The sequence below is a fragment of the Eleutherodactylus coqui genome, chromosome 11 (assembly GCF_035609145.1).
Source record: "Eleutherodactylus coqui strain aEleCoq1 chromosome 11, aEleCoq1.hap1, whole genome shotgun sequence".
NCBI lineage: Eukaryota > Metazoa > Chordata > Amphibia > Anura > Eleutherodactylidae > Eleutherodactylus > Eleutherodactylus coqui.
Window position 1 is genome coordinate 45,287,730 of NC_089847.1, and position 14,618 is coordinate 45,302,347.

Here is a 14,618-nt window from a genome sequence, read left to right on the forward strand (position 1 = left end):
TTTTAGACGCGCTTGCGCAGATGCATCTTCTCCCTTCGGCTGGTCTTGGAAGCATCGGCGTTTTGGCTCCGCCCCCTTGTACGCATCATCGCGTAGCTCCACCCCCGTCATGTGCCGATTCCAGCCAATCAGGAGGCTGGAACCGGCACACGTCATGGGGCGGAGCTACGCGATGATGCGTACAAGGGGGCGGAGCCAAAACGCCGATGCTTCCAAGACCAGCCGAAGGGAGAAGATGCATCTGCGCAAGCGCGTCTAAAAAAGCAAGAAGACACCGAAGTTAGACGGAACCATGGCAACGGGGACGCTAGCAACGGAGCAGGTAAGTGAATAACTTCTGTATGGCTCATATTTAATGCACGATGTATATTACAAAGTGCATTAATATGGCCATACAGAAGTGTATAGACCCACTTGCTTTCGCGAGACAACCCCTTTAAGGCCTCATGTCCACGGGATACTTGTCAGTTTAAATCCGCAGCGTTTTTCCCGCACGCGGATCCGCGCCCCATAGATTGGACACCCACAGGTAGTTAAATACCTGCGGATGTCATTTTCCCCTTCAGGCGCAGATTGCGTATGCGGGAAAAAAAAAACGTGACATGCTCCATTTTAGTGCAGGTGTCCCACGGGGACGGCTCCCGCAGGCTTCTATTGAGGCCTATGGAAGCCGTCCGAATCCACGGTACACTCACACCTGAATTTCTGCTCTCCGCGTGCGGGAGAGCAGGAGTTAAAAAAAAAAGCTGAGTGCCCAGCGCATGCGCGTGGCACGCTGCCGGCGTGCCGAGCACATCCGCCGGGCCGAAGAAAGAAGATCCGGTCGTGACGGTGGGCAGGTCCGCAGCGTCCGGACAGGTAAGTAAATTCTTATGTTTTAGCATCAGGAGGGACCCGCTGCGGGATTCTCCTTGAAGAATCCGCGGCGGGCCTGATTTTCCCCGTGGACATGAGGCCTAAGTATGGCTGAAAGCAGCTTGGGCAAGATGGCCATCCCAATAGACATATATATATATAATACAACTGAAAAAAAATCTACAATCAGAAAATAAAAACAGATTAGAAATAAGAATGCATGTCAGTATCAACCCCTTGGGGTTAGTGTAACAACTGGAATATTTCAAGATTTTATCAAAACCAATGTTAAAAAAATCTTAAGACTAAAACTGGTCTTTAAATAATATAGATTTTTTTAGTGATACATTCCCCTTATGCTAAAGCTATGAAAAACTAGTATGTAGTGCTGGAATTCATGACTTATATCTTTCCTATCGCAATACGTATTTTTCTCCCTGTTAACAAAGCCAATAGCAATTCACCATTAGAATAGGTAAAACATCTGAAGAACATAAATCTAAGATAGACATAGTTTATTCACCCCTTATTGATAAAGCCTGTTCGTGCCTTAGTGACCATGCCAAATTTTGAAATTCTGATGTGTCACTTTAATAACTCTGTTAAGATTTTGCATATCCAAGTGATTCTGATATTGTTTTTTCACCCCATATTGTACTTAATTTAGGTGGTAAAAATAGACCGATAGAATTTGTGTATATTTATTAAAAGTGCCAAAATTGGAAAAATTTTGAAGAAATTGTTATTTTTTCACATTTTCAAATATGTGCAAACATACTGTACAGATTTTTGATAAGACATATACTCCATCAGTTTACTTTATTCTGGATACACATTCAAAAAACTTTAGTTTTTTTAACCATTTAGGAGACGTACAAATTTTCCATTGCTTATCAACATTTTGAGGAACACTGTTTTCCTACACCAAGCCAATATTGCAAAGGCTCATAGGTGTTAGAATGATAGATCCCCCCACAAATGACACCATTTTAAAAACTATACCCCTTAATATATTCACTGAGGGGTGTAATGCGTATTTTGACCCCACATTTTTTTTTAGAAGTTAATGCAATTTAGAGGAGAAATAATAAAATTTCAGGTTTTTGCAAATATGTCATTTTAAAGACATTTTTTTTTTTATAGTGCACATAAAATTAGGAATTACACCTCAAAATGGATACCCCTGTGTGTCCTGTATTCAGAAATATACCCATTGTGGCCCTAATCTTATGTCCGTATGCACAATGGGGCCCAAAATAAAAGGAGCAGCCGTTGGCTTTTAGAACAGACATTTTGCTTGAAGGTATTGTAGGCCTCATTACCCACTCGTAGAACCCTTAACCTGCCAAAATGATACATAACCCCCACAAATGACCCCATTTTGAAAACTAGACCCCTTAACGAATTCATCTAGGGGTGTACTGTGTATTTTGAACCCACAGTTTTTGAATGACTGTAAGCAAAGCAGAAGGAAAAAATTGTGATTTCCATTTTATATTTTAAAAACAGTTTTTTTGTACAGCACACACATAAATGAAGACTTTCGCCCCAAAAGGGATACCCCTGTTTGTCCTTTGTTTGGAAATGTAACCATTATTCTTAATCTTATGTCCTTATGCACAACAGGTCCCAAACTGAAAAGAGCATTAAACTTCAACCTTTTTTTATCTTTTATGTGATCACCATTAGCCATCGGATAATGGCAATCACATGACTGGAGACCACTGACCGTGGCCCTCGATTGCTGCTCCAGAATATGCTCTACTGTTGGATTTGTTACTGAAGACTGGTGGGTCAATGATCATTGTGTTGTTGGCACCTAACATATATTTCTCCCCCACTGTGTGGACATCTACGGTGTGCCGCTGGTTGCCTTTCTGCTTCTAAGGCACAGACATGATGTGAATAATTTCCACTTAAAAGAATACTCATATCTAGAGATGAGCGAACCTACTCGGCCACGCCCCTTTTTCGCCCGAGCGCCGCGATTTTCGAGTACTTCCGTACTTGAGCGAAAAGATTCAGGGGGCGCCGTGGGTGAGTGGGGGGTTGCAGCGGGGAGTGGGGGGGAGAGGGAGAGAAAGAGGGCTCCCCCCTGTTCCCCGCTGCTACCTTAACGCTCCGCGACGCCTCCCCCCGCCCCCGGCGCCCCCCGAATCTTTTTACCCAAGTACGGAAGTACTCGAAAATCGCAGTGCTCGATCGAGTAATTACTCGAAACGAGTATATTCGCTCATCTCTACTTCTATCCCATTGATGTCGGATTACAGCAATATTACGATATATGAGCTATCACCTACTTCCACCTGTTATAATAATCACAGGTAATGATTAATATAATGTACAATAATGTATTTCCTTTTCCTTCCATATTTCCTAATCCTCAAAACAAAAAAAGTCAGATTTTTGAAATCTAATCAGATTTTGTGTTAACGTGAAGCTACGGCAATTATGAGTTGAGAATAAAAGGGGGATTGTTAATTCGCAGGGTGGCCTAAGCATTGCACATAATTATAATAATCATTGTGCACCTAATGATATCTAATAGAAAGCAACATGGCAGTCAGCATTCAACAGGGTGGCCTCCACGCTTGCAAGGAAACATAAACAAGTTAGGTTCCTGGGTTTGCAGATGGTTATATTATGGGATCCGTTCTTCTAGCTGCAGATTAGCTGCATTAGAACTCAGCAGACCCGAAATAATCCACAGTAATGGACTGCGCAGCTGTGCATTAAAATTATAAAACTGGATTTTTCCTAGTTCTCCTGTACAGATCATGTTGGGTACTTACACTACTATTAACTGTATTATAAGATACTTATAGAATATTAATTTATTACATATGACAGAAGGATAGCATATATATTGCAGATTTATAATGGATTTATGAAAATAGAGGTGCGAAGTTTGGGATTTTGCTTTGCTGAAAACAATATGGCATTTATTGAAAGCAGTGTATCTTTACATGGGCCAAAACAGAAATGTAGCGGGTCCTACAGAACATTCACAATATCACTTGTCCTGTCAACCTGTCTATGTGCTGTCCATGGAGATATATGGTGCCATCTGTAGGAGAGACACTGTTTCTTCCCTTCTCTTCACTAAGCCTAAAGCTTAGCTCTGGTGTCAGCTGGTGTCCTATTGGCTGGTAGTCAGCTTCAATCTCACTGGTGCAGAGTCCAAGGGCGGGAACAAAAGTCCCTATGCCAGAGTGGGAGGAGTTCAGAAAGTGCAAGAAAGAAACAGAGGAGATAAAAGGAGGAGTCAGTGAGCAGTTAGGCAGACTCAGCCAGGTGTGAGAGAGGAGACGTTGCAGTCAGTTGTGTCAGACAGGAAGAGGTACGCGTACAGAAGCAAGTCATCAGTGCAGCACGTTTTCTCCCAAGGTCGAGCATGGTGTGAACCTGCTCCCTTGGCGTCCCAGAGCAGAGGGAAGGAGAGCCTTTCTGAGGTCGGCCTTCTACTAACAGTGAGTCATAGCTACCCTGTGAACTCAAAGCCAGGATAAGCCTTATAGCCACTGTACCCTCTGCCTCATCTACACTCCACTAAACTCAAATCAATCCTTCAGCTAGATCAACTAGTGGGGAGATTGTCTGTCACGTCAGTTCAATTATGTAATGGAGAGAGAGCGTTGAAGTCAGGTCCTACTCAAGGTAAAGGTTACTGTATTTCTCATTGTGTTCAATGCCTGCCTAGTACTGCATCTTCATGTACCTGTTCAAAGTACTTTTATGGAAAATTGTGAATTCAATTATACTGCGAAATACCAAAGTCAGTAAATCTGCATACTCCCAGATTGCTAACATATTACTGAACTCGACTCTATTTTTTAAATCGTCCAGTTGTGGTCCAGTTGTGGTACTAGCGTTACCATGACAAAACACGCCTTCCTTTCACCCATACTAAGGTACGTTCCTTGGGTTGCTGCTCGGCTGTTGCAAGACATTCTTAAATCTACAGAAACAATCTCTTGAGCAATTACCCCCTGATTGTTCTGTGTGATACCCTTCATATAAGTGGAAACTCCCACAATCCTTTACAGGGTCTCTATAAAATCAGTAAATTGTTGCTGCAATATCATTGGATCCAAAGGAGCCCCCACCAAGTATTGGCACGTGTAAATAAATACTGCTTTGGATTCTTGGTCAGGTGTCCAATCACTTTTGGTAGGTTTGGGTGGAAGTAATGTCTCTTTTAGGTTCGGTTGCAGACATCTAAAGATATTGCACATCTCACCATGTGGGTTTAGCAGCCAAGATTTTGTCATGCCAATTTTAGTAAATGATTAGGAAACACTTATTGGGGATTAGTCCCAATATGTAGTAACCTTGATATGAAATGGAAAGAAATCATATGCAGTAAAAGCCATGGGAGTTGAGGATCTAAATCTACAAGACAGTATAAAATAGAAGTTTGGACCTAAACAGGGAGCTTGGAAGTAAACAGGGAGAAAACAAATTGATGGCATCTAGGTATAGTAGCAATCAAGCAAAATAAGAAGTGTGTAAAGCTAGGGCAACAAAGGCAGGAACACAGCTCGACCCAAGATCATAGTGTAGCCCTACGACCTTACAATGTCATATACGCAAAATGTGTATTGCGACATGCAACTTGCGTAATTGTGTCCCACAGATTGCAAAAAGTTGAATTTCTTTCTACAGGTCACAATTGCTGCTACTGTACTTGTGAGTTGCAATGCTATTGCATTGACTTCAATGAGATTGCAAGGTTGCAGGGCTACAGTGCAATCTTTGGTCATACTATATGGCCTATCTTGAGGCCAAGGTGACTATGCAGCCCAAGCATTAATGAAGTACCATATATAATACCACCTGAGCAGGTTGTGATGAATATGGACACAGCTCAACTTGGTCTCATAGAACAGCGCCACTCAAGGCGGTCATTTATTTTTTCTTTCATCCATACTTGACAGTGTAGACTGAAAAGTCCAGCAAAGCTGGTGGAAATCCCTGTAGATGCTGTAGTGGCAACCATGTTATTGATCACCCTGCTTTTTTACAGTCTGAATGCAGATATCTCTCCTTGCTCTGTTTCTTCCTCTCTCTAAAGGAAAAGATGGAGTAGAGAATCCGGTAAACAACAATAAGCTTCACTTGACAGCTGAATCAGTGGTATATTCACTTGAACGTGACAGATGTTTCAATACACTGCAACACAGATTCTAATACTCTAGCAGTGCTGATTTTGCTCTTTGGCAACACTATTTTGGTTTGCTGTCTTTGTAGGAAAAAATCAGTCGCTAGCATAGTTACAGGCCTATTGCAAGTATTTAAGCTTCTCATATATGTACAGTCACTAAGTAATGTTGCAGGACACATTAGTTATGCATAGCAGTACCAGTTTGGTGCCAGTCAGTTTAGTATCAGCCAAACATGGTAGTGTTTAATACTCCCAGTCCTTGTGGTAGAGGCTCTCTCATAGTAACATAGTATGTTAGGCTGAATGAAGACAATGTCCATCTAGTTTAGCCAGTTTACACTCCCTCCTTGTTGATCCAGAGGAAGGCAAAAAAAACAAACAATGGGACAGAAGCCAATTTAGCCCTTAGGTGAACAAATTCCTTCCTGACTCCATAATGGCAGTCAGAATAATCCCTGGATAAACGTTTGAAAGTTCCTTCCTTACCCCAAGACCCGGATCAACAATCTCTCTGGTTATTTAATGTCTATACTATTGTAGCTGTCTAGTCCCCTCTTAAACTCCTTTATCGATTTTGCCATCACCACATCCTCAGGCAGAGAGTTCCACAGTCTCACTGCTCTTACAGTAAAGAACCCTTTTCTGTGTTGGTGATGAAACCTGCTTTCTTCTAGACGTAGAGGATGCCCTCTTGTTACTGTCGCAGTCCTGGGTATAAACAGATCATAGGAAGATTCTTGTATTGTCCCCTCCTGTATTTATACATAGTTATTTGATCCCCCCATAACGGTCTTTTTTCCAGGGAGAAAATCCCAATTTCCATTGTCTACAACAGAGCAAAATATGACCAGAGCTACTACAGCTTCTATGGTCTGACTGTCCAGTCATTCAGGAAGCTCCAGGGAATTAATGCTTAGCCCACCAGATTGGTCTCTAACCTCTAAACACAGGCAACTAGAGTTCTAGGACAAACCACACCAGCCTTGCACTTGTCATTCATGCTTACTTGCCCTCCACACCACTGTTGAAACACACTACCTTCCATGCCTTACCCCACTTGGCAGCACCCTGTGGGACACAACATGACCTCTAATTCCTCCACTGACGCACAAGTCTTGTCTAGCACAAATGTTCACATGGACCGCAACAAAGACTGTTACAAAGTTTAAATGTGTTTTCAAAGATACATTAAAAAATGCTCATGTTAGAATATAATAAAAATGCTCTTCTAGTTCTCTGCATGTTCCACTCCGTCCTCCATGCCTGGACTATTTTTATAATCTGCAATCAGCCCATGTGTGGGACATCACAGGCTGCTGCAGCTAATCATTAACCTCAGCAGTCAAGTGCAGAGATTTGTGATTGGCTGCAGCAGCCTATAACATATTGTAAACAGGTTGCTGCAGCCTATAAACATTATATCACAGTGGAGATTTGGAGCTGCCAGAGTGGTAGATGCAGAGACCCAGGAAAGGTGACTATAAGCTTATTATGTTTTAGCCTGGGGAACCCTTTAACTCCCTACAGTTTAGGACGATCTCTGTTCCTATTGCAGGAAAGGAACTTTACAGTTTTGGATGTAGAAAGCTCTTTCTAGTTTAAACAGCTGTAGATCCAGGCTATCACTGTTACTAACATGCAAGGTAATATTCTTGGTTTGGTTTTAAAATGACACCAAAAGTATGTTGATTACACCTAAAGAACCAGGGCTACAGCCATTTGAAGTGGGATCGGGAATACTAAATTTACAGCTGTCACTTTTCAATCAGTGTGTACAGAGCAGAGAGGGAGGGGGAGGTGTGAACGCCCTCACAGCAGAGATCTGTACTTCTCCTGCACATCTCCCTGTCACATGGGAGGGGGGGCATGGAGTTTTTGTCATGTTATCACCCCCATCAATCAGAGAATACATTTGCACTGTAATTGCCATATCGAGAAAAGGAGTGAAATTATGAGGACTTGCTCATCTAATCACTCCTTTACATAATGTAACCCTGCAGATTCTGTAGTCATTGCTGCCCATTGCATCTAAATGTTTTTACTGAAAAAAAACGTAAAAAACTTATCTCCTTTACACAGGGCTTTAAATACTGAAAAAAATAAGAGCAAAAATAAAACTACACATAATTGGCATCACTACATCCATAACAAGCCATCCTATAAAATATTACAATATTTATCCAGCATAGTAAATTCTATATAAATAACAAAAAATGCCAAAATAGCAGTTTTTCTGGTCATCTCACTTCCCCAAAACAGAAATAAAAAATAATTTTATATATACCTCAAAATGGTACCAATAAAAACTACAAGTTATCTCACAAAAAACAAGCCCTTTTACAGCTTTATCGACTGAAAAATAAAAATGCTCTGGTCCTGGAATGTGGTGTCACACAAAAAGCGTTTTTGTAAGAATAAAGTGCTTATGTTGTGCAAAAGTAGTAAAACTGAAGAAAACACCTACAGTAAAACAAAATAAAACCTCTATGGTGTTGTCATAATGGCAATGACCCACAGAATAAAGGTGACATAATACTTAGACCATATTGAGAATGCCATAAAAATAAATCCCCAAAAAGAAATGGCAAAATAGTTTTTTTTCCATTGCCACCCAGCAAAAAACAGTAAGGAAAGTTATTCAATACACTATATGTACGCAAAATTAGATCCTATGAAAACTAAAACTTGTCCCCCAAAATACAAGGTGTTATTATAATTTGTTTGTTGTCTCACCAGCCAAGCCGGAAGCTTACTGAACTCTAATGAGGGTCAAACACCCCAAAACAGCTGTCTGTGTATAGATTCTGGGTTGGTTTTCAATTTCCAATCATTGTTGCCTAGACCTGTATAAAGGGTCGGACATTGATTTGCAGGAATGCTGCCATCCAATAGGTGGCACTGCAGAGGTATTGTTCCATCTACCTTATTTGCATATATTACCCAGAGGAGCATGAATGGTTTTATAAGTCTCCTCACTCACCTTCCAGGTGCTCTCCTTAAGGAGTGATGATACCCCTCCCCTCAGTCAGTGCCTCAGATTGCATGGAGGCCCCCTGAGGATGGAGGCACTGGACAACTATCCTCCTTGCCCTATTCCCCAATGCTGGTCCTGTTGGAAGGGTTAATATCTGCAGTTTATAATGTTTCCTCATGTGATTTCTAATCAAGAAATAATCCTTTTCTATTTACCTTTTATTAGAATGCATGTTACTATGAGATTAACGGAGGCAGTTTTTATCATATCGACTTGTATCTAAAATATTAAAAACCCAACTTATCTATGTCTGAAGACTAATCCTTGTTTCCCGCCATAGATAAATGAAATATAATCAGTTTTCTAAATGGATTCCTCTATGATAAGAATGGATTATATTTCATATCATTGTATGAATTATGACCTATATATACAAAGTCATCATATTTTCTGGAATCATTGCCTATAAGAGGTTTATATTAACTCAAGTATTTTGAAAACAATTGAAAACCAATTTTCTTATATAGGAAACCGAAAATATATTTCGTAACAAATGTTTATCCATAAAATATCATCACTGAGGGTCCATCTGCCTTTCTTTTATCGTACATTACTGACATTCACTCATGTTTTTTAATCTGTATTCAGTGCAACGTATTGTGTAGGATCCATAAATCCTCATGTTATAGAATCAAGAACTGTACGATGAATTTCACAGGATGTATTACAGTAAATTTTCCTTTCTTCCCTTCTCAGTCCTGAAACAGGTGGATGGTACGCGATGGCACACTGGTGACAGACGGAGACAGAGGCAGTTTGATCTTTTTTCTCAACCTAAACTTTATTGTATTCATAAAGATTATTGTATTCATTAATCAGGAGGGTTCATATACTTAAAATTACAGCGAATTCTTATATTTACTACCCCCCAACAAGCTGGGTACCCATTTTAGCAACCATGGAAGGATGGAAGGCTGAGTCAACCTTGAGACGGCTACCTGAACCACATGGGGATTGAACCTGCAAACCTTCAGGTCGTGAGCCAAAGCTTAACACTCTGCGCCACATGATGGCAACTAAATGTTGTTTCTGATCTTACACACTGGCATTATGCATTGGCCTACAGATTGCTTAACTGTTTCTCCCTTTTGGCAGCACCAAGGCTCATGTTAGCTTTGGTCTTTACTAAATACACTCAACACTGTTTTCAATTAAGTGCAGCACTAACTAATGTTAAGCTCAGCTTCCACAACATCTATGGTCCAACCTCTCACACTCCATAGGAGCTGTGTCCATACCGTATCTGACACTTCAAGTCACTGACATTGGTTCTACAGAGGTTTCCTTTCATCTTGAAACAACTACAATATTTGTCTGTCTATGCTTCGTCATTGCATCATATATGACTTTCCATATGCAATATGCTGTCTATATTAGATGCCTTGTGGTGCCATTATAACTGTGTTAAACACATAACATCCTACACATTTAACATTACATTATAGCTATTTACCATTACACCATCCTACTACCTAAGTGCACAAAGCCTGAACTATGGCACTGTTAACAACTCTATACACAAGTATTAACCTTTTTGTGTTTCATCAAGTCCAGGACCCCCACCCTGGCCAGGGATTTCACTTCTAACAGTCCTGGGGGAATTAGCACACTTATAAATGATGCTGGCATCCACTTTACCGGATATGGGCTGCTCCATTGCGCTTGGACCCTGGTGATGATTCCCATCTTCAGATGCTGTGCAGATCGTTTCAACACCTCGGTGTTAGCTAACAGCACGGAGCTTCTTCACCCTGGTGGTCTAGACGCTCTTCCATGGATGCCTTTGTCAGTCTCTCTCTAGGTTCCGGGCATGGGAACCCAGATTCTGTGGACACTACTTAGCTCCTTGCAATGCAGTCTCTTGACCGCTCTACTTTTTGGTGTTATTAAGGTTGTGCTTATGGGACCTGTGGTTCTACAGGCTTCCTTGTGTACACCTTCACAGGTAGGGGTTAATTGAACTGGCTGGGTGTGGTATTCTCTAACAGCCAACCCCCTTCGTCTGCAGCAGATAAATACCAGCAAACTACTGTTGTACCCTGTGTTGAGCCCACTCAGAGGTGGTGCTTGCATGCTTGTCTGTAGTGTCCTTCTCTCCTCCCCTGAAGACAGTCAAGACACCTGCTGTCCCTCCCTTCCTTGCGTTCTGGGGTGCATGCATTATGTAGTGTGTGGTACAGTGACCATACCAGTGCAGGTGGCCTGCAGGTTTCTCCCTAATCCTGGGCAGGTGCGGCCTTCAGACGTCTTATGTCTTGTGTGTGTGTCAGATGGGTGATGCCTGACACTGCTCCCTTTTTTTGCACAGTGGCTGACTTTCTATTTCCCTGGTGTAAGGACACTTGGACTAGATATGGTGCCATCTGTATGCATGTGCGCTGTGGGTGGGGTTTCCGTTATATGTGGTATGCACAACCTGGTATGTTGGTGTGAACAGTGATGTGTGTGGTATGTTTGTGCAAGTGGCCAGACATGTGCTTTATGTGCAGTCCTGTTCTGTGTTCTTTGTGGTATGTGTAACCTGGTATGTTGGTGCGAACAGTGACGTGTGTCATGTCTGTGCAGGAGGCCAGACATGTGCTCTATGTGCAGTCCTGTTCTGTGTGGTTTGTGTTACTCTGTATGTTGGTATGATTAGCGGCGTATGTTATGTCTGTGCAAGTGGCCAGACATGTAATTTATGTGCAGTCCTGTTCTATGTGGTATGTGTAACCTTGTGAGTTGGTGTGAACAATGACATGTTCTGTTTGTGCAGGTTGCCAGACATGAGTGGTGAACTGTCCTGTTCTGTGTACAGTGTGTGTGAACAGTGTCGTGCCCTGTGTATTTAGTGCATCTCTCAAGGTTCTTAATCAGGGATAGCCATGTCCCAGATGAAGATAGTGGGGCCGACCTTAACGGGAGCATCCCCCAGCTTTTAGGCAGGGGTGCCCCACTTTCCCTGATTAATAAGGGACTGGGGTCCTTCCATCATTGCCTGGCGAGGTGCAATTGGTCCTTGTAACACTATGAGAGGTGTTTTCAGTTTTTAATAGAACACCATCCTGTGTCCATGCTGAGGAGTGGCACTATAGAGCGCCGAGCAGACGTAACAGGTGGCCTCCGCCACTTTAAGAGGATTTTCTGCTGTGTTGCTGGTCACACTCTCTTACAGGATAGATAAAGCTGCTCCATCAGCACCATGCTCCATGGTGGCAGCAGCCTCCGCATCTCCAGTACACCAACTGACTGCACCGAACTCTGATCTGCTCTTTTCTTTTTCCGCTGCATCACAGTCTGGAAAGTTCTGAGAGCTCCCTTCATAAGTTCAATCTCTTTGTCAATCAGCACAGAGCTTGAACAATGTCATGTTGAACCTACTGTTGGTCAATGCCACATCTCTAAGGAGAAAAGTGATGAAGAATGTTAATAAATAAGCTGCACATTGTAAGAACCCTTTTTAGATTTAAATTTTTATGAATTGACAGACACATGGGGTTATGGTGAAAGGGCTCTCTAGCAAGGGAGTCCTCAGTCAGGTGCTTCTCTAGACTAACCATTGGGGAGGCCACAGGCCTAGCTCATGCAGCTTACATCTTGACAACTGGGAACCTCTTAAATAAGGCCCAGTCACAGACCTACTTTGGAATTCTGCAGGGGGTTGGCACACACCCTTTTACAGACCATACAATTTCTTACTCAAACAGAACTTTTATTAACACAGAGTCTCAGACGTACATCAGTAAAACTTCTCAATTTGCTTAGTTCACCCCATGTCAGGCAATGTAGGTGGATCGTACAGTCGGATCGTACAGTTGACCGTCACAAATTTGCATCTCTTTTCCCTTGGCTTACTCACGGGGTTCGGCAAGGCTCGGTCATTCTTATTCACGGCAGCCCTCGGGACTCTTTCTTTCTTCCTTCTGCCCAGTTGAAAAACTACTATTTCCTCATGGAGCTTTTATAAAGTTGGGTCATGTGCCAGACTCCACTTCAGCCGGACTGCTACACTGGACTCAAATTTGCATATCGGGTAAGAGAACTTTGGATGGTGCATAGAGGTAAACTGAAAGTTACTAGACTATATAAATGACTTTGCCAACACCTCCTTTGCACATATAGTACAGCTGTTTTGCTATTATAGGTACTAAAACCATGGTGACAAGTTGCTTTTATCACAATAAAAAGGATAAACATTGACATTCACTGAAAGCCCTATTAAACCCTCTTACAATGGGATCAAACCAAACTTTGGCAACTGTATTACTGATACAACACAGGTCTTTAACACAGCAATGTGCATGAAGCCTTGTGGTGGATGTTACAGACATAACTCAAAAGAATGACATAGTCTTCGCTAAATCTGCCATAGTCATCATTTTAGGAGCTTACTAATCAAAACACTGAGACATTCTGTATCTTTACATGTTTCACTAATCTAAAAAAATATCAGAAAGGCGGGGCACAGAAAAATATATATAAATAATTTTTAGAGGGTCAGATAATAGCATTATCCACCCAAAATCTCCGAGGGCTACTTTAGTATATTTAATTATTGGCCATGGAAGTGCATTCAGTTTCAATTTCCATTTTCATTACATAAATTGCTGTATCATGTTTCTCTTTCAACATAAATTTATGTATCCTTTTACTCTCTCTTCATGAAATAAGCATAGAGGGGACGAGGCAAACAGATTGTGAGCTGTCCTGACATCTGACACTCTGTGTATACTGTGGGAAATGGAAGTGCTAATCATTAGATTATAGCTAAAACCTATTCTCTCCCCCATCTCTCCAAACCCAGGTGTTAATGAAATCAAACAGAATGAAAGCAGGAAAATTATTTTAAGCCTTCACCTACGCCACACCTCTGTATTTCACAGTAATGTGTCCTGCATGAGGAAGGCAAAATTATGTCTTATGCAACGGAATGAGAATTGAAACCATCTAAGATGCTTATTGTGTGATTATATTTTCTCACAGCACAATAAAGTCTGAACAGGGTAGATCTATTTTACTAAAAAACATATAGTTTTAGATATATTAGCTATATTATCATAGCAGAATAAGCTACTATAGGACTGTACTAGTCTAATGTGGACATATATGCTAATGTGATCAAACTTTTCCGAAATTGTCTATCGTCATTCCAGGATCAACTTGAACTCCTAAAAATCAGGAATGGGGATGTTATTTAGGGTGGATGGTCCTTTGCCCCATGGTGACTGTTACAGTAATGTCACTCCCCAACCGGCTACTCACAAAGGGAAATATGGAGTGTCAGTAAAGGGCTGGTCTCTGTTCCCTAGTGTGATGCTATGGTGTAGTGCAAGCCCCAATGAAAGAAAGAGTCCAGAAAGTCAGGGTGTGGATAATACTGTAGTTCAACTCTCTTTTACTTGTTCTGAAAGCATAAGAGTTCTGCATCCAGATGATGAAGGAACAATTCTTTACAGTTCAATCCAATCAAAGTCCAGTCCTGATGGTGGTAGCTATAGTTCCTACTATATTGCTGCTCCGTACTACCTGTTGTGGGTTTTTCACCATGAACCTGGAATCTGTAGCATTCTCTATAAATCATCTGTC